General features: G+C 43.1%; 1 protein-coding gene across 5 annotated transcripts in view; it reads left to right on the top strand.

Moving 5' to 3' along the window:
- Positions 1-21,662, top strand: part of kcnab2a (potassium voltage-gated channel subfamily A regulatory beta subunit 2a) — a 68,176-nt gene that overhangs the window by 4,877 nt on the left and 41,637 nt on the right. Inside the window, exon 2 of one of the 5 annotated variants that reach the window (XM_049023969.1) lies at positions 11,387-11,498. The exons of 2 other annotated variants lie outside the window; for them this stretch is intronic. The gene's annotated coding sequence lies outside the window, so the exon portion shown is untranslated. Of the gene's footprint in view, positions 1-11,175; positions 11,499-21,662 lie in introns of those variants that run through there. 2 more of the 5 variants (XM_049023967.1, XM_049023970.1) reach the window with 2 other exon arrangements.

Genomic DNA, 21,662 nt, shown 5'->3' with positions numbered 1-21,662 from the left:
TGTTATTCACAACATACAAATATAACAGTTATTCACCACATATAAAAGTGTTTTTTCACATTTCACTTAATGGATAAATTGTAATTTAAGTTACCACACCATGAAAAGGTGAAATTGTTGCCATGCCCTGGGTTGTTCCCTGCCCTGCACCCGTAGCCTCCGGGATAGGCTTTGGACCCTCTTTGACCCTGAATAGTATAAGCAGTAACAGAAGATGGCTGGATGAATGGATGGTTGAGAAACTAATAACTGAATCTTTCACTACCCTTATTCTTCATTTCTGTTGTTTTTTGTGTAGAGCATCGGTGCTATCATAAATTCTGCAAAGGTGAAATCCCTGAGTGTACTAATGATAAAATGATCAAGCGTGCTTAAAAGCAAAGGAACAGATGCTGCTGAGTCCTTCTTTTGATTTGCTGAGCATTGCTGGGTTTTCAGAAGGCTCGACATATTTGCTTGCAAAGGTTTCAGAAGGGTTGTATGATTGTTGTTCCAGAAGTATGACCATTTGTTTGATTAGGGGCAGGAGGTATCATGGTGATTTCAGGATGTCCCTCCTTTTCGGGGCATTTTCATATTTGCAATATGGCTGCACTTTTGTAATCGCCAGTTTTGCTGCATGACTTTGTCGTAGGAAATCATAGTGGCCAGACACACGGGTAGATCTTGCATGAAGCTTAGGGTCAGGTTGTAAATGAGGAGACCATATTTCCTGGTGAACTCCTGCACCGTTCAGCTAAAGTGCCTTTTTTGATTTCTAAAACTTGTGGTTAAACCGCTGTGGCCATCCATAATTTGTGGTACCGTTATGCCTTCAGTCAGTCTTAAAAAAACTGAAGTGTTTGTGTTGGCCTGGACTGACACATAGCTGACTTTGGGTAATTCCTTTTCTTTCGGCATTGGCTGAAACATAGTTGCAATCGTGGGTGTATATCTAAATGCACTTGATTCACATGCCTGTTTTATGTACGCAAATGAGGCTTTGCAGAACACAAGATGGTATCCTTTAATGACAGGCACTTCTTTATGATTATTTTTCCTCTATTCACATCGACCCAGGAAGAACTTTATTTTCCATTAGCCACTAGTCTTTTGATATAGTGCTTTTCTTAGAAACATCATTTCTCACCGAAAAGAGGGTGACACTGTAGCTGTGCTTGGCATGAACTGTCTGACCTTTTCACAGCTGCACCCTTGTGATTACAGCAGTCTAGCTGTTGTATTTACTGTAAGGTGAGGAGGCAGGTGGGCTGTGCTTAGAGAACAGACCCTGCTCACTGAATGTGATCATTTTTAACACTTTAATAGGTAGACGAAATTGCAAACTCAGGCAGAGGTGCCCAAAGTGGTAGGGTGCGCCTGCTAGGGGGGCATAAATTTACCACAAGGGGGGCGTGTCCTGGTGACTGAACCAATGTTAATTTCATTGACGAAAACCATGATAAAAATGCCTTGTCAATAATGATTTTTCATTGACAAAAATGAGACAATAATAAAGGAGATGTATTGATGTCAACCATTAAAGAATAACAGAGAGCAATGAATTTCAGTAGATCTGTTCAAAAGTAGTTAATTGTAGTTGCACAGGACTGGATAATGTTGCTCTACCTGGCTTCAAATGCGTGCATCTGTTTGACAAGTAGTAACCATGTAGCTTTGTGTAGGTTTGGTGCAAAAGAAAAGAAGGCTCAGTACAAACCGTGTGGAGCAGCAGTAACGGGTAAAAACGCCACAAACCTTTTATGGAATAAATAAAAACAAATACTTTCTTTTTTAATATGTTTTTGAATATGAAAATTTCACTGCCTTTGAAATTCACTACCAAACTGTGTAGAAATGAGCACGACCAAATTTATGTTTATATCTTGGTGATGGTGATGTTTTTTCTTATGATAAAGTTCAAATAAAGTTTAGATTTAGTGCAGTGTTTCATATTACAACCTTTGCGTCCATTAAGTCTGTGTCCTTAAAGACTACAGTTTCAAACTTAACATGCCATAATCACAGCTTTACAGATATTTATTTCAAGATGAAGAATAGAGGGAGACTGGGGGGCCTAGCAGAAAAAGTTGGAGAACTACTTAACTAATGTAACTGGGTATCAAATGAATTAAAGACTCATAGTCACACGGACTGAAAGGTTGGGGTGGTTTGTGGCTTAGTGGGTTAAGGATGCTTAAATTCAATGGCAGTGTGATATCATTATTGGATGCTTGAGCAAGGCCTATAATCTCAGTTGCTCCAGGGACTGGCTAACTGTACTTCCTCAATTGTACATTGCTTTGGATTAAATAATTGTAAATATAAATGCTATTAGGGCTGGCTATTGGCACAGGTTCCCTGATTCAATTCAATTCCAATTCACAAGCTAACAATTTGATTCAATACTGTTCAGCTTGATTTCAATTGGATATCATTCCAATAGGAATGAGATATGAAATACTATATAGCAGCTTTCCATACTTGGAGAGATGTTTTAAATAGCTCTAAGTGAAACACTATGCAGTCTCACTGGAAACCTTGTGAAAATCACTAAAGAAAGGCCAAAGGCTTGTATAAAAATCTTTTATTTGAGGGACATATGGGTGTAGTTCCTTAAAAGCAAAACTAACCTGTCTCTTTCAAATCAATAATGGAAAATACAAATGGTCAAGTCTAAAACTCGTATATTATGTTGCAGAACAACTTTAACTTAAAGATATGTGCCAAAACATAAATTATAATCTTTTTATTTGAGGGACATATGGGTATTCTTTAGGGCTGGACCCAGACCTCACAATTCAATTCACAAGTGCCTGATTGGATTCCATTTTGTCTCTATTCAATCTGCATTTAAGACTTTCACTCATGTGTGATCAATCCAGACCTGTTGTAAAAACAACAGGTACAGCATGCTAGCATTAACATGGCAAAGCAATTAAGATAATTAAGATAACATGACACAAATAAAATAGCAAAAAATATAATAATAAGCATGAAATTTATTCTTGTACATACCTGTGAATATTTTGTCCACATTTTTCTGTCTGCAGTTATACTTTCTTACCTAGCCAGAAATAAACTACCTGCAGAGTTTTAATAACTTTCATTTGCTTCAGTATTAACCACGACATTTGAAAAAACTGATAGTTAGCAATATTCTCATAACTGACACCAGGTCACATCCAATAATGTCTGTTTTCTCATTATGTGCTTTTATTTTGTTTTGTTTATTTTTGTTTTATATAATGTTGTTTTTTTTTTGAATACATGTTTATTAACACTTACGGTGTTTTTTTTCAGTTCAAAATAGCAGCTGTGTGTTTTTCTTCAGGCCCTCCTGCATATTGTTAGTGTCTGTGTAGTATGCCACCAGACTTTTCACAGTGTAAAACCACCTTTTTGTTTTCCGATAATCTGAACTACTCCCATAATGATGTAGTGATATTAAAGTAAAACATTTGGTACTGTATAATGGATTGAAGCGTTTTAGAACTCATAATGCTTATTTTATTACAATAAATTAAGCAAATGATGCGGCGATTTAAAATATCGATGTTGGTGCTCTTTCTGAATCTACGTCATCGACTATGTCGACTAATCGCAGCGGTCCTAAAAATTTTTTCGCACATCTAAATACTATTTTATCAGCCTCTAAAGCGGTGACTGTCCAGAGATTGCCCTGCATTTCTCAGGCTGCTCTTATGCTGCCTGGTTTATAACTGTAACAGATTAAGGTTCTCAGTGTTTCAAACTTGAACCGTAATAGGCTTTTGAGAAATCTCCTGTTAAAAATATGATGTAGGTAGGATCGGTCTCTCTAATGCATGCTGGCAGGAAACAAATTTCTATTTTGGGAGATATAAATTGGAGAGTGATTACAAATGGTTTCTGAAAGCCTTTTCAGCTAGATGGTTTAAGGAAGGGAAGAGTGGATTAATGGTCAGTTTGTCCACTTTTCTTTACAATAGCTTATGATCAGCAGAATTGCAAGGTGCATGTATGAAGATCTCTCTTAGTATAGCAGACTCTCTGGAGCGCTGTGGACAGTGATGGAGAACGTCAGCTTCAAACTACTACTCAGGTTATTACTAATAAGATTTGACCAAGTCTGTTGTGACCATCCCTAATTTGCTTATTTGATGATTACTGTCATACCATTCATGATGTACCTCTACCTTGTGTCCTCTTCTGCCAAGTTCGGATAAGTGGCTGAAAGATGAATTTATGGGTGGACGCGTTAAGATTAATTGATGAGGACCTTGGTCTGAATCTGGATTTTGAATTAGATAGAAGCTTCTTATTTCCCAATGTCATCCTGCCTTGAGTTCTGGTTGATCAGTGCAGGCTTTGGTCTTGAGGCGAACTTGACCTTTTTCCTCCTTAACATGGAAGGAAACGAGGCATGAATATATCAGTCACTCAGTTGTATCAGGTTGCATTATGTGGTGGAAATCGGAATCTTTGGTTCCTGCATGACGGGTAATGACACTTTAATGACGGGTAGGTAATGGCCTTATTACTTGTGCCCCACATGCATACTGAATGGTATGATCTTGTTTGTTACTAGAGCATATGGAGAAAACCCAGTCTGCAGTAAACTGCCATGAATTCCAGGTCTTTCTACTGAAGAGGTTTGGAGGATCAAACCAGCTTTTGGGCTTTATGTTTAACTACTTATGACCAGTTTTATGAGGCAATCAAGTTGTTCACCAGCTAACATTTTCCATTAACATTTACTCTTATTTAGCAGGCACTTTTGTCCAAATTGAAGTACAGGTTAGGAAAATAGCACATTACAAACATATATGCTGTCAAGGAATCAACTAGGTGCTTCCAATGAACAAGTGCACTATTTAATACTTATAATGAAGGAACAAACTGGCAAGCACCAGTTACTGATGCTTGTGTGTTCAGAAGCTGAAGCAGTACTACAAAAACAGACTGATGTGAAACAAAGCAATTTCAGCCTGCATACCATCTCAGTACTGTCTGCATATCTCACTTCTTTGTCAATTAACTGTTTGTCGATCTCAATTTAGTGGCTTGAGCTAAATTAACCCTTTTAAGCAGTTAGCTAAGATGAGAAAAACAAATGTTGTGTATCATTTGACGACAAAAATATCATATCGTGTGTCACATGCTAAACACATGGTACAAAGAAGGGTTGGCTACACTGTCAAATCAAATCAGATCAAATAAAAAAAACTATATTTGTCCCCGAGGGGCAATTTGAGGCACGTAGAGCAGTGTTGCACAGACACAGAACCAGACATTAAAGAAATAGAACAAATAAAATAAAAATTCAGAATATAATAAATAAATAAATAGATTGTGCAGCAGGGCTGATCAGGTAGAATTGATTCCAAGAATAGTTGTTCTTTGAACGTGTGGAAATGGTTTGTATTTCCAAAATCTGACGCAGACCGACGTACAGTAATTTGCAAACTTTGCAAAGATACCGTTCGTACAATAGGTGACAACACAACCAATCTTTTTTGACCACCTGAAACGTTAGCACCCCAAAGGCACGCAATATCTGGCTATGTGTCTGTATGCGACCACATCATCCTCGGCCACAGCGTCTTCCACACATTCTGAAGTAACCAAACAGAAGCAAACGCTTACTGATGCAGAAAATCTAGATCTTACATTTATAATTTAATATGTTTATCCATTATTTGTTTGTATTTGTTGGAAACTGGTTCTGAAGTTTGTAGTTATTGACTTTAGTGCTTTTCTATAACGAGTCAATTTTTTTTATATGTGCAGTAATAGGGGGCGGCATGGTGGTACAGTGGTTAGCACTGTCGCCTCACACCTCTGGGACCCAGGTTCGAGTCTCCGCCTGGGTTACATGTGTGTGGAGTTTGCATGTTCTCCCCATGTCATCGTGGGGTTTCCTCCGGGTACTCCGGTTTCCCCCCACAGTCCAACAACATGCTGAGGCTAATTGGAGTTGCTAAATTGCCCATAGGTGTGCATGCATGAGTGAATGGTGTGTGTGTGCCCTGCGATGGGCTGGCCCCCCATCCAGGGTTGTTCCCTGCCTCGTGCCCATTGCTTCCGGGATAGGCTCCGGACCCCCTGCGACCCAATAGGATAAGCGGTTTGGAAAATGGATGGATGGATGGATGTGCAGTAATAATGAAGCTTGTTATCATGTCAGGTGAGACTTGCTGCTTAAGTGTTAAATCTTTAATGATATGACATTTTGTTCTTATAGTCCACCCTACTCAGTTTCCATCTGCAGTCATGTCCCCTACCCCACCCCTCTCTTTCCCTCCCCCCAATAATGTTGCGTGATAGGTAGTGTTTTTGCAGGTTACACGTATTTAAGGCAGAACTGGCTTAGTTCTGCGTTTTTTTTTCTTTCTTTTCTTCCTTTTCTCTTTCATGTTACGATCTCCACCTAAATAAGGGTCTATGATCTGACCAAAGTATTCAGCACATTTTACACTGAGACAGGTTGGCAAATCTTGATCTCTCCCACTTGTGCTCCTAGGCTGAGGCCATGCTCCCCTCAGGAATTTGTGCCATAGTGTGTTTAGAATAAGTGCGTTAATGCGTAAGGCGAGTCAGAACACTGCTAGATGCCAGTGAATGCCCTTGAATGACTCTCTGCTTTAAGGTGCCCAGCTGGTGGAAAGACAGGCAGACGCAGGTGGTGCCTACTGACCTTTGGCAGTCTAACTGTGCCTCTTGGCTTGCCCTGGCTACTAACGTGGCTCATGCTGGAGAAGAAAGTGAAAGTACATCCATTTGTTGCATTAATCTTCATCTAAATTGATTGTGGGCGACCCTGGATGTATGCAGTTGAGGGGTGGAAGTGACTGAGGTTATGGAAAGGTCTCGATTAAGGTCTGTGAGTGACTTAATTTACATAGTAAATGATCTCAATGTGCATCTACACTTCAGCATACAGCACTGATTCTTGGTTGATGGCCTTCAGTTTAATCTTCTGCCGTCCTCCCCATAGAAAGTGCCATGTCAATCAGGAAGCCTGATTGGTCACTTTAATAGTTTTATTTTTTTACTGGTGGATTTACCCTTTTATGACACTACCCTAGATAATACAGCTAAAATAAACTAGGTTGTATCTTGATTCACTTTGGTAGTTTGCTATTGTGTTCCGAATGGAGGTATAAAGTCCCAATAACAGATAACAATACTCTGTGCACAGATCTGAAAAGCCCAGGTGTGGCCATTTCTGGAACAGCTGTCTTATTATCTCCAGGATATATTCTGGCACTAACTGACTTTTTTGGTTGCTTCTATCGCTAGATTAATCGTTGCACTCACCGGAAAGGGTATCGGAGTGGAATTAACTGCAGTGCTCTGTAATGTCTTGCACCCCCCAGAGAAACTTTGTAGCAGATGGCTTACACACTGTAAGAGAATCTACTTTGAATGATATGGGACATTATACTGTGGCACATGCAGATATTTTTCATTTCAAAACTTCATTTGTTAATCAAAAAAAATGTTTTTTGTTCTCCACATAACTTGCACATATCATTGTTCTGTTCAACCACCTTTGATAAAAGAATCTCAGCAGTGTTCCCTTTGGGTGGTGAGGGGGTCTTTGTTTTGTTTTATTGGTGTGTCTCTGGCCTATTTGTGTCTCTTGTCAGTGCAAGCAGGAGGCCGATGAACATGGGTGGACAAGCATGAAATGTGACCTGCGGAGTTTGTCGTGGCGACTTCAGTGAGCGCCCTGTCAGAACCTGTAAAGCCTTATCATTGTGGTGCAGTTGAGGCCTGTATTCTAGCCTGGCACCAAGGTGCACTGCAGCAGTATCACTGCTGGGAGGACGGGGGGCTGGGGAAGGCTCTCTTCTGTCTGTTTGTTGAGGTGCTGCAGTGGAGGTGATGCTAATGTGGCTGGTAGAGAGATGGGTGAGTGCATCTTATCAGATTGTAAATGGTGGCGCAGTTAGTCGTTCTGTTCCATAGTGTCCAGGGTGCATCTCGTACTTGGGGCTTATGTAAAAATGAAAAAGTGTGGGCCCTTAGTTTTTGTCAGTGTGTGAATTGATCCATTCGCTGATAAGCCATGAGAGCAAATGACATTGCATATGGTACCCAGCTGCATTTCAGAGGCAGAGCAGTGCGATAAAGATGGTTTAGGGTGGCTGGTAGTGCTGAGGGGACAATGCAAGTTCTGCTGCTCTCCCCACGCAGTGCATTTTCATGGTTTCATGAGCACTGCTTTTGAATTCAACAATGCTGTTTTTAACCACCAGCTGAACAGCCTGAATGAATCACATCATCAGAGTAGGTGAATTCCACCTGAGAAGTAAAGCACATCCAATTTGGAGCTAGAGATTAGAGTCTCTCTTCTTCTAATTCACTGAAGAATCTATTCCCATTTTATTCTGAAGCTGGCCAGTAAGCTTAGTTTGTAAGTTCAGCAAGTCAGTTTGCCTCTTGCGATTGTCCTAGCCATCCCTCTACTTCCTCCTGAAGTCTAGGATTAGTACAGTGGTTTAGCAGTGCTCATCTTATTCCTTGCTTGTTAATCACCCATTTGTTGGCGAGTCAGCCTTTTTAACATCAACCTGAGTAAACGGGAAATAAAATCCTACTTGATATGATTCTAGCCATTGTGAAGACCTAGTGAGCGAGATGTTGGAGGAAAGGTGAATGAGGATAACTTTTTTTTTTTTTCTTCTTCCTTTTCATCAAGATAGTCCTCAAGTCAGCTAATCATGGTACAAGTTAGTTGTTTTAAGTGGCCATCAGTGTTACCCAATATGAGCATCTTCAGCATGGTCAGGTTCATTCGTTCTCATGGCAGCGTTTTTCTTGCCCCCCCCCCCCCATTAAGGCTTAGTGTTCATGCTTCAGTCGGCAGCTCTGTTATGCACATAAAATAACTGAAAGACCCATAATGCCAAGGCAAAAGTGTTTAAGCAAGTATTCATTTAATCATATTCACTCTCAAATGATGGATGATTATAAATTGGTGAATCATTATGAGCTAGAAATGATTTATGATTCCTTATTTATGGTTTCTTGTATGGTACAGAGGCACATAGCAGAACCTGCTATTTCAGTGTGGTGTTTTTCCTGCATGTTCTCCTCCATCTGGTATCCCTTTCCACCTACGTGTGGTGAAATTGTGAATGGATTTCCATTTGTGACCGTTTTCAGTATGTCAAAAAAAAGAAAGAAATCAAGGCTGAAAAACAGTAGTGTTCCTCCACATATACATTAGGAGAGGCTTACCTCCCTGTCCTTGAACATCAATGAACAGTGACGTCAAATGTGAATTCCCCCACAGGCAGGTGATGGGAGCCCTCTCATGCCACAGCCTGTCCTGAAGAGTGTGCTGAATCGCTAAGTCTGACTGTGCATGTTATTGTACTGTGATATTGTTGCCCCCTCATCATCCTCAGAGAGCTTGGGCTTCCAGTGAGAAAGGCATTCCATCAGACTGGAATAAACTGCTCACCCAGTGATTTTAATGAATATCCACTGTATGTAGTTCTTGGAATATTTTTGTGTGTAGAAATGGCCACCCTGCTAACAGGATGTATTATTTGGGCTCATGAGATGAGGTCTGCTTTTGGACCTACTGAACCATGAGGTGACTTTTTCTGCTGTCGGACTCCTCAGGGGGCGACTCTACTATTTATTGCCTGTGACATGATGGCATGTTTATTAAAACTGTTCTGATTGTGAGTGGTAAGACTATCTGATATCTTTAAGCTTGCCCTGTGCTATGAGCAGAATTTGAATAGTACAGTAAAGTCTGATTAGTTTATATTTGTCCAATGCCTCTTCCAACATGGCTGTCCTAAAGCGCATCATCTAGCAACAGTGGGCTGGGGGTGGAAAGGCACATCTTGTCATATATTCAGTGTGGCTATTTGTTTTTGACTCATTATGCCTGTTGGGGTTATTTTGACATAATTGCACAGTGACCTCATTACAATAAAAATGTTGCCCTGCAAACAGCTTTAATTAGATGCTGTTTGCTTTGTGTAATTCATCATCAGTCGCAAGTCTGTCTGAAGTAATGTCTACTGTACACAAGAAACCCATAAAATCTATTATGTAAATGTACTTTTCTAGATCTTTTTGGCTAACTTGTCTGGCTATTGATTATTTTTAAAGCTTAGTGATACCTCTAGTTTTACATGAGAATGGATATGTCTTCAGTTAGTTGTCATTTCCATGCAGAATCATGTTAAAAGCCATAGTGGCATAATGTTTATTGTTTTGTTGCCTAGCAGTTGTTCTTAGTCAGACAGACTTTAACTGCTTAGCTTCATGCTGCACCTATTTTTAGCATGGATGTAAATCTCTTAAGCAGTTTCAGCCAAGTATCTTGCTTAAAGGTACATCAGCATAGCTTCTTCCTTGAACAACAACAGTTTTGTCGAGGTTGGATGTGAGTTTGTTCTTCCACTGACTCTGGTGGATTTTGCGACCCTCATCCACATTTCCACCATTGGAGGGCGCTCTTTGTGTTTTTTTTTTTTTATTTTATTTGGGGGGTAGGTTGGTAAAGCTCTGGTTCCCTTTGGGCCCCCTGTGGCATCATGGCAGATGGTCTTTGGCGCTGTGAGCCTTTATGCCTGCAGGAGATCTCTAACCGTTCATGTGATCACATGGTAGGCGGGACCCCGAATCTGTGACGTACTGCTGCCGCTTGGCCTTTTCCCTGCTTTCTGCAGCGCTGTGGCAAACTTGCAGCGTCAGGCTTTGAATGCTGCTGGAGGTTATTTATCTGTTTATTTGTGCTGCAGTAATTGTGCAGCATCATCCCCTGGTGTTTGAGAAAACCCTCTCCAATGCATGTCCTCCCCGTACATGGTGAAAATAGCAGTTACTATTTTATTTCTCTGTCATTAAATTAAAAATTAGGGAAACATCCCCTTCTTCCCCTGCCTTTCCTCCATCTCTTCCTTCTTGATTTCTGTCTCCCTCTGTGTGTGCATTTTTCAGTCGTCTTTTTCCCCTCTGCATGGTTACTCAGCCACTGACAATACAAAGAAAAGAGGCATGTGTATTTGTGCACATGATTTTGTGTGTGTGTGTGTGTGTGTGTGTGTGTGTGTGTGTGTGTGTGTGTGTGTGTGTGTGTTGGGGGGTGCTGCTTTTAATACATCTGCACTACTCAGTGATTCTCACTTACTTCCCGGGTTTTCTTTCTCTCTCTGTCTCTCTCTCTCTCTCTGTCTCTCCCTCTCTCTCTCTCTCTGTCTCTCCCTCAAACCCTCCCTCTTCCTCTTTTCCTCTTTCATACACTCACACACACGCTTATTGGTAGCGGTGCACAGGCAGGCAGACACAGGGACTCAGGACCGCGGCAGGTGCAGGCTGGACACCCTGGGCACCATCCCTGTGCCTCACTCCCCTTCTGCTCTCCTCTCCTCTCCCCTTCTCTTCTGCTCAGACATATCACGGGGAGTGCACCCCCCCTCCCTTCCCACACCCGGCCTTTTCCTCATCCTCCTGCGCTCCCTGCCAGCCGGGATCGCCGCTGCAGTTGTTGCCGACGGACAGAAGTGGGTACTATGGCATGATCTGCAAGTCTTGGGTTGCTATTCTGCTGCCTTTTCCTGCCTGTCTCTGCCTTTGTGTGTGTGTGTGTGTGTGTGTGTGTGCCTGCCGAGACCGTGGAGTGCAGAGAGCCATTGCGGTTCACCCTTCTTTCCTTGGTGCTTCTGTCTCTCACTGTGGTTCTCTCCTCCTCCTCCTCCTCCTCCTCCTGTTACTTGTGCCATCCCTGCTGCCGTTACTGCTGCTGCTGTTGCTGCTTCTGCATAGCAAGGTCCCTCCGTATGCCGTATCGTAGGGGTGCTCCCTCTGCCTGTCCGCTCGCCTCTTGCTGCAACCGTCATGTTTAATGCATGCTCTGTCCACGCAGATTACTCTGTGAGATTTGCTGCGTGGAAGTAGGAGGGATGATGGGGGGGGGGAATGCCAGCCGCGAGCTACTCGGGGTCTGATCTGCATGTGCAGAAAGGCACCGTGTGACCAGAGTGCCCGTTTTCACTGCCCGCCATCAGCATGCCCATCTGTTGCGGGCAGCACTGGCTCTGTTTCTGGTAGCAGTAGCATATGGCGTTTGCTCGGCCTGGACGACAGTTGTCGGACTGCCTCACTGTGTGCTTGCATGTGTGTTTGCTGTCGTTTCTATTCGGACCTGTGTTGTGGATGTCTTGCTCCCAACTGGACTGGGCTTCCAGCCAAGATAGCAAGCTTGCTGAAATTTTATTGCAGTGGTCTGGTGCAGTGATTTGCTGTGCTATATGGTGGAATTTGGGCTGTGTGTGGTATCTTTAAAAGACTGGACCTTCAACTCGCACTTACTTGCTGTTTTGTTCATATAATCTGGTGTGAAATTAATCCACTGTATTCACACAATGAGCAATGTGTGGTGTTTTGCAAGGGACTGTCTTGGAATTGAAGAAAGCTGATTTGTGCAAAGGCTCAATTTATTTATAAATATATATATTTTAAGCCAGTGTGTGGTGTTAACTTGTCGTGGTAAATGCTGGTATGCATTTCAGTCAACAGTGACCCAGAATTCTCATGCCATAATTTGTTAGTTCTGATACTTGTAAAGGGTGCCTTTTGCAAGGCAAATTGTAAATGCCTAAAATGCTGTATTGTTCAGAGAAGAAACCTGAGAGCTAAATTTGCAGACCTATTAAAGTTTTATAAAATTATAACATTATCTGCTGATTCTCCTTGAGTGTGGATTCTTGGCTGCAGTGTTTGGGAATTGCTGTGTCTGATATGACACTGTACTTTGACAAGTATTGATGCATTATGGGTGTTTGCACCAGAGCAGTGCCTTCAATGGGGACTGGATAGTACCTTATGTGTTGCTTTGCCTGTAAACAAAGTTTTAGATTTGTGAAATATGTGTAGAGTGCTTGTTTCTCTTCTACTTTAAGATGTTTGTGATAATGAAGTGTTTATTATTAGCTTTCATTGAGTTTTATGTCCTCTGAATGACTGTTCCTGTATGTAGCTTTCTGCAGTTCTCCCCTGAGGCCCGTAAGGTATTACTTTGCTGCAGATCAGGTCCAACCAATAGCGCAAGTCAGGAGGTGGAGCCCCACTCTGCCCGCAGGAGGGCGCCTCATCCTTTCTCAGGGGGTCCACCAGCGTGTGGCTGCAGCCCTACCTCTACCAACCCCTCCTACCATCTCAGACACCAGAGGCCGTCTTTGGCTTCATGTCCAGGTGCAGGCCACTGTCTCAAAGCGTCCGCTGTGTGAGGGAGGTGTTCGCAAGCGGGTCACGGCCGTTGGTGGGGTGCCCATTCCCTGCCTGCAGTTTCACACTTCTGCAACATCTTTGTACTGGCATCCTTTTTGCTAGTGGCACTGAGCTCATGTAACTGCTCTTAAACAGTCCAGGGAGATCCTGGACTGGTGTTACAAAATCATGTCTCTGCACCTTGAATGGTTCTGATGTGTCTGCTTTTGAAACTTGTTTGATTTCCTCTAGCCATGCGGTAACCGTGAGCTTTTGAAAGATATATTTATACACATCTGCCATATGGTGAGATTTTTGCCTGAGAGACCGCGATTCTTACAAATCTGAGATTAATGTCATTAAGATTGCTGTCTGACAAGCCTGTGGTTCTTCATTCCTGAGCGGTGTGGGACTTGTATCGGATTTCTGCACAGCCTGCAGAAAGGTCTGGCCTGAGCTTTATGACTGGAAGCTTGTAACACTAGTCAGTAAATTCATAAGGTCATATGTTGCTTTGATTTAATTTCTAAGCCCTCTCTTTCATATGCACACACAAACACATGCTTGGGTTTATATGAATCTTAGATCATAATGTAGTATCTGTTATTTATTTATAGTAATTCCTAGTAAATCTATTGCCAAATGCGGATTAAAATGACAAATCCAACACATGCCACTGGTAGAATATTCATGTCCTTGTTTTTTTCCTTTCGTTCTTTCATTTTTCGTTTTTCTCCACTTCAGTTTATCCAGTTAATGGTTATCCAGGCCAGTATTAGTAATGTTGATTTTTCGCATTTAGGATCCATGTGGGAAGTCGTGCCTACCTCCCTACTCCCTTTTTTGAGGGAGCTGGTTCTGGAGAGCAAGGTTGGGTGGAGGGACGTGCAGGTTTCTGGTCCAGTCTAGTGGGTGGCCCCCAGAGCCTCAACTGCTGCCACTCGCACCCGGCGGGCGGTAGTGGGAACGCAGTGCTAGGAACAGATGCCTTTGCCAGTTCGCCATGTGTTTGTTTCCTCCATTACGTTGGTAACGGGGGAAGCCCTCCCCCCCCCAGCCTCCTGTCGTCTGTGATAAACAAGGACTGTCTGTGGTGGTGTCTGTAGTTTCCGACATAGATCCCAGAGGGTGTGAGGACTGGGCTTTTGTCATCTGCCACACAGAGCTGTGCTGCATGAATCTCACTCCCATTCAGACCTGCATTTTGGTGCAGAGGGGTTGAGGAGTTTCATGTCTTTGTATGTTACAGGGGGGGGGGGCGTAGGCAAGAGAAAAAGAGTGAGAGAAAAGAAAGGGAGGGTGGGTGTAGAAAAATGACACACCATCTTTATTGCTGAGTAAAGCTCGCAGCTTGCTGCTCTGCAGCTGGTCAAGGACCAATCACAGTGTGGCTGTCTATATAGATTAGCCAATGGGATGCGAGGGTTGTCTGTTGCAGTGTGTGGAGGGAAAGCCTCTTGCAAGATGCGCCTGCACGCACACACATACATACAGACACCTACCCACTTGTCTGCTTTTACTTACTGATACAACACAGGGCCTCTGTGTATTTATCTATCAGTTCATACATCAGGCTTTTCTCGTATGCTTTACCAGCTGTAACCGTGGAAACCGTAGGTAGCTTGGCATATGACTTTTAAATACAAAAGATTGTTTTGTTCAGTGTTCTTGTTACATTGGCAAGGTGCAAGTGCAGCCTCTTCCAAAACTCTATAATAGAGGCACCCGCATACAGAGGAGACCCCAAAAAGACTGGCTGAGTCACTTGTGTGGATGTGTGGAATTGCACAGATGGTTTGCGGGTCACATTTTTCGCGTGCGGTTTTATAAATAGACACAGGCGCCTCCTGGAGGCGAGAGACAGCGATGTAAGGCTAGGGGTCAATGCATGAGGCTAAGCTTGCACGGCCTGCCGAGGCCTATTATGACTGCCTTGTTTATTCTGGATTGAAGACGTACTATCTTCAGGACTGGTTTTTGGGTGCAGCGACAATTAGGGCTGTTGTACAGTGAGCAGGGAACCTTTAAAGTACCCTATTATGGTATACAGTTAATTACTAACTGGCTTGGACTTGTATGTTCTGGCATAGGTATAGGCATTGGACATGGTTCAGAGGTAAACCATCATAATAGCCTCCTGCTGTGTTGTGAGCGCCACCTTGTGGTGGTCTGGTGTTCTGCAGAGGTGTCTGCTCTCATTAGAATGCAGAGCATGCCTGGTCTCGCAGCTCAGCACCTTCATGCCCTGTTATGGTTCCTTTGGTACCATTTGATTTGTCATAATCCTTCATTCCCCCCCCCCCCCAATCTCTGTGCACCCTGTTCCTCCTGACCACTTCTCTTGGGGTGTTCTGGGGCTCAGTGTGTTTGCACCAGCGCTCATTAGCTATTCTGGACCACACTTATCCCCCCCCACCCTTAACAGTAGCAGCTGCTGCTGTAGTATTCTGAAGAGCTGGGAGGATCACAATCTATATAATGCCCAATGCAGCTACAGTAACCATGATGATGTATTTGTGCAGTGTGCATTTGTTGCAGCAGCTCACTGCAGCATCCTCTCCCTGACAGACAACAGGTCAGTCATTCAGGTTGCAGCACAGGTGAGGGTTTGCATTGTTTCTATGGCAACAGAAGCTTAGTGGTCGGCCTCTTAGTGGAGCTCCTTATGGCTAGGTTATTCTTCCTTGGGACCCCATAGTATGGTGGGAATTCTGTAATTCTGTACATGTCTGTTTTGTGGCAGGGCCTGGTGGAGGGCTCAGTCTGACCCAATCTGTTACTGTCACTTCACAGCCATTCAGGCAACATTCTGATAATAGCCTTCTCTCAGACTAAGCTACAGAGCCATGATCCACATGTTTGTGATGACACAGAAGGTAGGCAAGCCCTTCAGTTCACCCTGCAGCTGCAGTCATGGTATTTTCATCTGGTCCCATCATGCCTTGCATGGATGTTGCATGGAACAGCTGGGTCCACATGGCACAGTGCTGTCTTATAAAGGCAGGAGTCTGTTGCCTACTTGTGCCAATTGGGAAATGTTCCCCACAACAAACTTTCACTTTATTCTTGCCGGCGACCTAGGTGAAAAGGTCATTGCTCACATCTCTCCTGCCTCCTCACCTAGTGTGTCCCAGCATCGCAGGATGTGCAGGCTGTTTGTTCAATGAATGTCACATGTATACCTTGTGATGCTTTTCTGGGGCATTCCTGTAGTTGTGCACACAACCTCGTCTGCCTGGGTTGTACTTCTTAATAAAGTGACTGTGGTGGGTGAAGTATCCTCTGCTTCACAGGTACACCCATGGCATTTACCATTAGTGAGAAAGAAGGCTGATTTTCACCTCTATGGCTGTTCTGTGGTTAAAGATAACCGAATGTAAAACAGCATCTCCCGTTTCCATAGTGACAGTCTCCTGCTGTTCTACACACTGCCAGGGCATGTGTAGTGGTTCACTAGTGGTTCTGAAGTGCTGTTCTTGGAAGGTACCATGTGACGGCTGGGGGGAGGCTAGCAGAGGTGCTGACCTGGGATTTGTTAATAAGTACATATATGAGGTAAATCAGACTTATGGAAAATGCAAGTGACTATCATGCCTCCTATAATTCTGGTGCATGCCCCCTTTTTTCTTTGTTGTGGAAAGAAGGGGGTATTAAGGGGGTATTAATTTAATATGCTTTTGTTATTTATGTTGGAACATTTTGCTAATGATGTTACTACACCATGGACTTGTTCCTGTGATTTTGAACATCTAAATTCAGTAATGTTGCCAGTTAAATAAGTAACTTCTCAGGTAATTGATCTGTCATTTTCATTACGTTATTGTAGGTACTGCATCCATATTTGTAGATAATTGTAATATTTACATTTTATATAGCTTAATGTTTTTAAATTCCAGGCTGCTAAAATAACATCTAAAAGTTTTTCCTAATAGTTTTGCATATAGATTCCACAAAGTAGTGCACACAACTTTAGCAATTTGATGCAATAGCCTTTTTTTCACCAAGCAGAGCCTTTGAGTATTTAACTTTACATTCTGTTCTTTGTCTGAAGTCTCATGTATTTGTTCATCAGGTTGGCTTATCCTGAATCTTATTTTTACATGTTTATAGGCAGATTGACAAATTGAACTGTCAGTAGAGACAGAGCCTTGTGTCTGTCAGCTCAGCTTGAAAAGGAAATGACAGTGACACCATACACAGTGTTAAAGGCAGAAAATAATTATTTGAATGTTCAGGTCTCCACTTTTCAGCTCAGCCTCCTCTCACTCTCCATCTCTGGATTTGAGTCTCCATGGTTGGGAAACACTCTTGCTATTTCAGTCCAAAATACAGCAGATCCCATGATTTCCCAAAAAAGGAAATCATTTGGTGCCATTAGCAAATTCCCTGATGGTAAAATTGACTTTTTAAAAAGGTCTTTTCCTGTATGACATCAATGCTTTGACATCTTCTGGGTCTTGCCTACTCTCTCTTGTTTTTCATAGGTGGTAATTGGATAATGACAACAATGTGCTTATTGTGTCTTCGCTTGGGTGGTATGTTTTTTCATATCGTCATTTGAATTTTTAAAAAGCAATGTTATTTTTTGGTATTTTGAAATCTTGGAGATGCTATTTGCCCACTTGGCACATGTTTAACTTCGGCATACTGTGGTATTCCTGGTTATCTTAATACCACCCAGGCCTAATGGTGTCTCTATCTGGACTGTGGCTTTAGAATGTGGAGGTTCTGATCCATTCAGTATAAATGTGCACTGCAAATTTTGCTCTGGTCATGTGACATGCTGATTAAAGTGAACTTGGGTGCCATTGTTGGCAGTGCCTGCAACTCCATCTTGGTTATCTCTCCTCCCTCAGTCTGTGCCCACTTCCCTTCTTGCCCCCCCTGATCGTCACTCCGGCGGTATGTCAGTGACCCCGTGTGGCATAGCATGGGAATCTCCTCGGGCTTCATGCTGCCCCTCCCCCTTGGGAGTGTCTTTGAACAGCTATTTGAACAACTTGTCGCTTGTATCCCTGGTAAACATGCTTGGACGAGCTCCCGCCTGCACTTCCACACATATTGCAAGACCTATTGTGTACATTTAGGGGTTTTGTCTTATCAGATGTACCTTATCAGATCCAGCTATACAGCTGTTTACTCAATAAGAAGGAGCTCTTTACCCATTTTCATAATGGGCACTTTGGTAATTTTCATTGTTTTTTGGAGACTTCTGGAACTGCTGTTAAACGCCAGGGCATTGTACCTGTACTCAAATTTTGAAACTTTGTTCACTCATTCATAATTATATTCATAAGTACTGCCTTTTAGACCATATGAAGTATCTGGGCTTGAGACTAGAGTTCCTGCATTTAGGGATGTCAAGACAAGGTATGGGATGACTCACTGGGTAGCACAGGGTTGGGGGCTCAAATCCTGCCTGTGTGGAGATTGCAGAGTGCATACAAACAATATGCAGAGTGCAGTTCATAGACATGTACTTAGGCAAATTGGCACCGCTCAGTTGCCGATAGTGTATCATTGTATGGAGTGTCACTTGCATCCTGTCCATCATGAGCACCAACTTTGTACCCTCTGCCGCCTGAGATGGGCTCCGGGTCCTCATTTAAGATACGTTAGAGAAGGAGGATTGAAAAAGCGCTGTCTGTGCAGAGGGAGGAAGGCCACTATATTACTGTGTGTGCATTTGTCCCTTTTGCGAGCCCCGCTGCCTCTTTCCGCAGTGTTAACTTGCTGTGCCCTGCCGAGCGTGAAACTTGCTGCATGCATTTGTACCGCATTGCTGCAGCACTCAACCCTCACTCTGGCAGGCAGCGAGTTTTCCGGAGAACAGAGCGAGTCGCCCTGCGTGTGATTCAGCATATAGAGAGAAAGGGGGGTGGGGGTGGCGGGGGGGGGGGGGGGGGGGGGCTGCGGCAAAGTCATTGAGAGTATTGTGTTCCAAGGGGGGTGGGGGGAATCTAGAAATCTTATCAGCAGATTAGGTTTTAATCCTTTACCTGGAATGTCATATGGGAGTGGGGTCAATCGCTGTGGTATAATTTATGGTATAAATGTGGAGCTATGGTAGTGACTAAGTGCCTAATCGCTGACATCATAGACTATTGTGTGTGTGTGTGTGCGCGTGCGTGCGTGTATGTGTGTGTTCAATATTATAATCAATATAAACAATATAATTTTTTATAAAAAATAAAAATCTGTAATTGCAACCAAAAAACTAAAAATCCATTAAGACTATTAAGTATATCGACTATTAACTATCCATTAAGTATTTTGTTTTGTTACTTATAGTTAAGGTTACTTCTGGGTAGCAGTTAATGTCGTAGTTGGGATTAGGGTTTTGCCCATAGAAATTGATGGATGGTCCTCTCAAAGATTTGAGTTCAGGTCTGCGTGTGTGTGATAATGATGTGGCACAGTTCAGTTTTTTTCACCCTGAATGCATTACCTTTTTCCCTTTATGGCTGGAGTGTGGTGTGAAATAATGTAATGTAATGCTAGTGCTTTAACCTGATGGCACTGTGTGTTTAAGTGTCTGACAAATTGTAGCTACAGTAATGTGGACAGGGATGGTCATTTCTCAGACCATAAATTTAACTCCTCGCCAAAATATTACTGATTAATAAGTCACACGTATGAGTGCTGCTGTGACTGATTCACTCCACTGGCCAACTGGACGTTCTGTTGAAGGTGACCTGCTAAGATGGAGCTGTATGTGTCTCAGGTTCATCATTGTTTGACATGTTTTGGAATGGGACAACACCACCTTACCTACTCATGTACAGCCATAGCTTGAAGTATTAATGCGGAAAGGATTACCTCTGAGTTGCTAGAGGTGCACCCCCATTTCTTATTTAAAGGGGGTGGCATGTGGCTTCAGTGGCTATGCCTTCTGTGCCCATGATCGGAACGTTGCTGGTTCAGATCAGACTGCTGCTGCCGTTGGGCTCTTTTGAGCGAGGCCCTGAACCCGCAGCTTTGGGGATGTTGCCCACTGGCTGACCGTGCGTTGTAACCCCTAAACTTGCTCTCACCTGTGTATGTGTGGTTGTGTCTCATGAACAGCTAGATGGGACAGATGAAAAAACAATTTCCCTGTGGGGGAAATTCTGTTCTGTTCTATATAGGGGAGAAACTGTTGTGCAGGAGCAAGTGAGAGAAATATTCTGCATTATGTTTAATAAAGGAAAAATCTGGGGTCCACAGCTGAAGGTGGCAGCCCGAAAAAACAACTGTACCATATTTACCAGCGGTGACTGAAGGACAAGGACCTGCATGCTGTGTGGGTCCCATTTTGTGTGGTGATCGATATGGGGGGGGTCACCTTCACAGCACTCGCTTTCTTCATTACTGGCTCCTTAGTGGGGCTTACAGAAGTTTGATGAGTCGCGAAATTGCGCTGGTCAGGTCGTAGCCTGTTTGGCACCATCCATTTCGTCGCTGCCATCCTGGGGGTGGAGCCAATGCTCTTCTCTGTGCTTGGTTAGGTGCACTGGTGGTCTTTAGCTGTGGGTGGCCCCCTGGAACAGCGGGGGCCTGGGGGCAGTGATGCAGCAAGGCCTTGACGCTCCGTCACTTTGTAACGGGGTGCGACATGCTGTTCGCTGGCACGTACGCAGGGTGCTGCATGGCCTGACTTCTGAGGCGTTGCAGATGTGTGATCCAGCAGACACAGGGTTAACTTAAAGTAAGGAAACAGACTGTGTTTCCGTTCTAAAATGTTTATGCTTCTGTTCAAACAGGCTGTATGTCAACTTCAGCCAGGGCCCACGTTTATCATTGGACTTGTGGTGGGTCAAAACATTCAATGGTCCATTCTGGCCCTGTTATGTGAATGGTACTCTGACAGCATCTTTCATGAAGTGCATTCCTCTGTGCTTTAGTAACACTATCCGTTGCTCCATGTCAGTCTTAGAGTCTGAGCACAGCCAAGGAGAGATGGTGGCTCCATCTAGTGGTCAACTTCTGAAAAAAGTTTGTTATATTGCATATGAAATGATTAAGGTTTTTTCTTCCACTTTACAGCAGAAACATTTTAATTGGTGCTTGTATTTTAGGATTATTTATTATTTGCTTGAAATTGCTCTTTTACCTTTGTGTACCATTGGATTATTATTAACTTGAACAGTGTGTGGCTGTATCGGTGTGTAAGGAACTGCTCTTCTTATGGGTGTACTTGATGAGCCCGGTCAGTGTCAGATTCAAACGGATTGTGAAGAATTAGACTCTTGGCCCCCCAGCGACCCTGCTCCGGATAAGTAGTTGGAGGATGGATGGCTGTTTGGAATGTTTTCTGTCATCCTGTAATATTTTAAATTCTGCACTGGCGCTGCCAAGTATTACTGTGGTACTGGTACTCAGTCTGATGTCCAAACGCTGCTCCATCACAAAGATGGCTGATTACTTATCTGCATGATTGTTTTATTGAAACATAAATCCAATACCGCAAAACATGAAAG

Source organism: Brienomyrus brachyistius, chromosome 8 (assembly GCF_023856365.1).
Source record: "Brienomyrus brachyistius isolate T26 chromosome 8, BBRACH_0.4, whole genome shotgun sequence".
NCBI classification, from domain to species: domain Eukaryota; kingdom Metazoa; phylum Chordata; class Actinopteri; order Osteoglossiformes; family Mormyridae; genus Brienomyrus; species Brienomyrus brachyistius.
The sequence above is the reverse complement of the archived record's forward strand: the minus strand, read 5'-3'. Positions and strand labels throughout refer to the sequence as shown.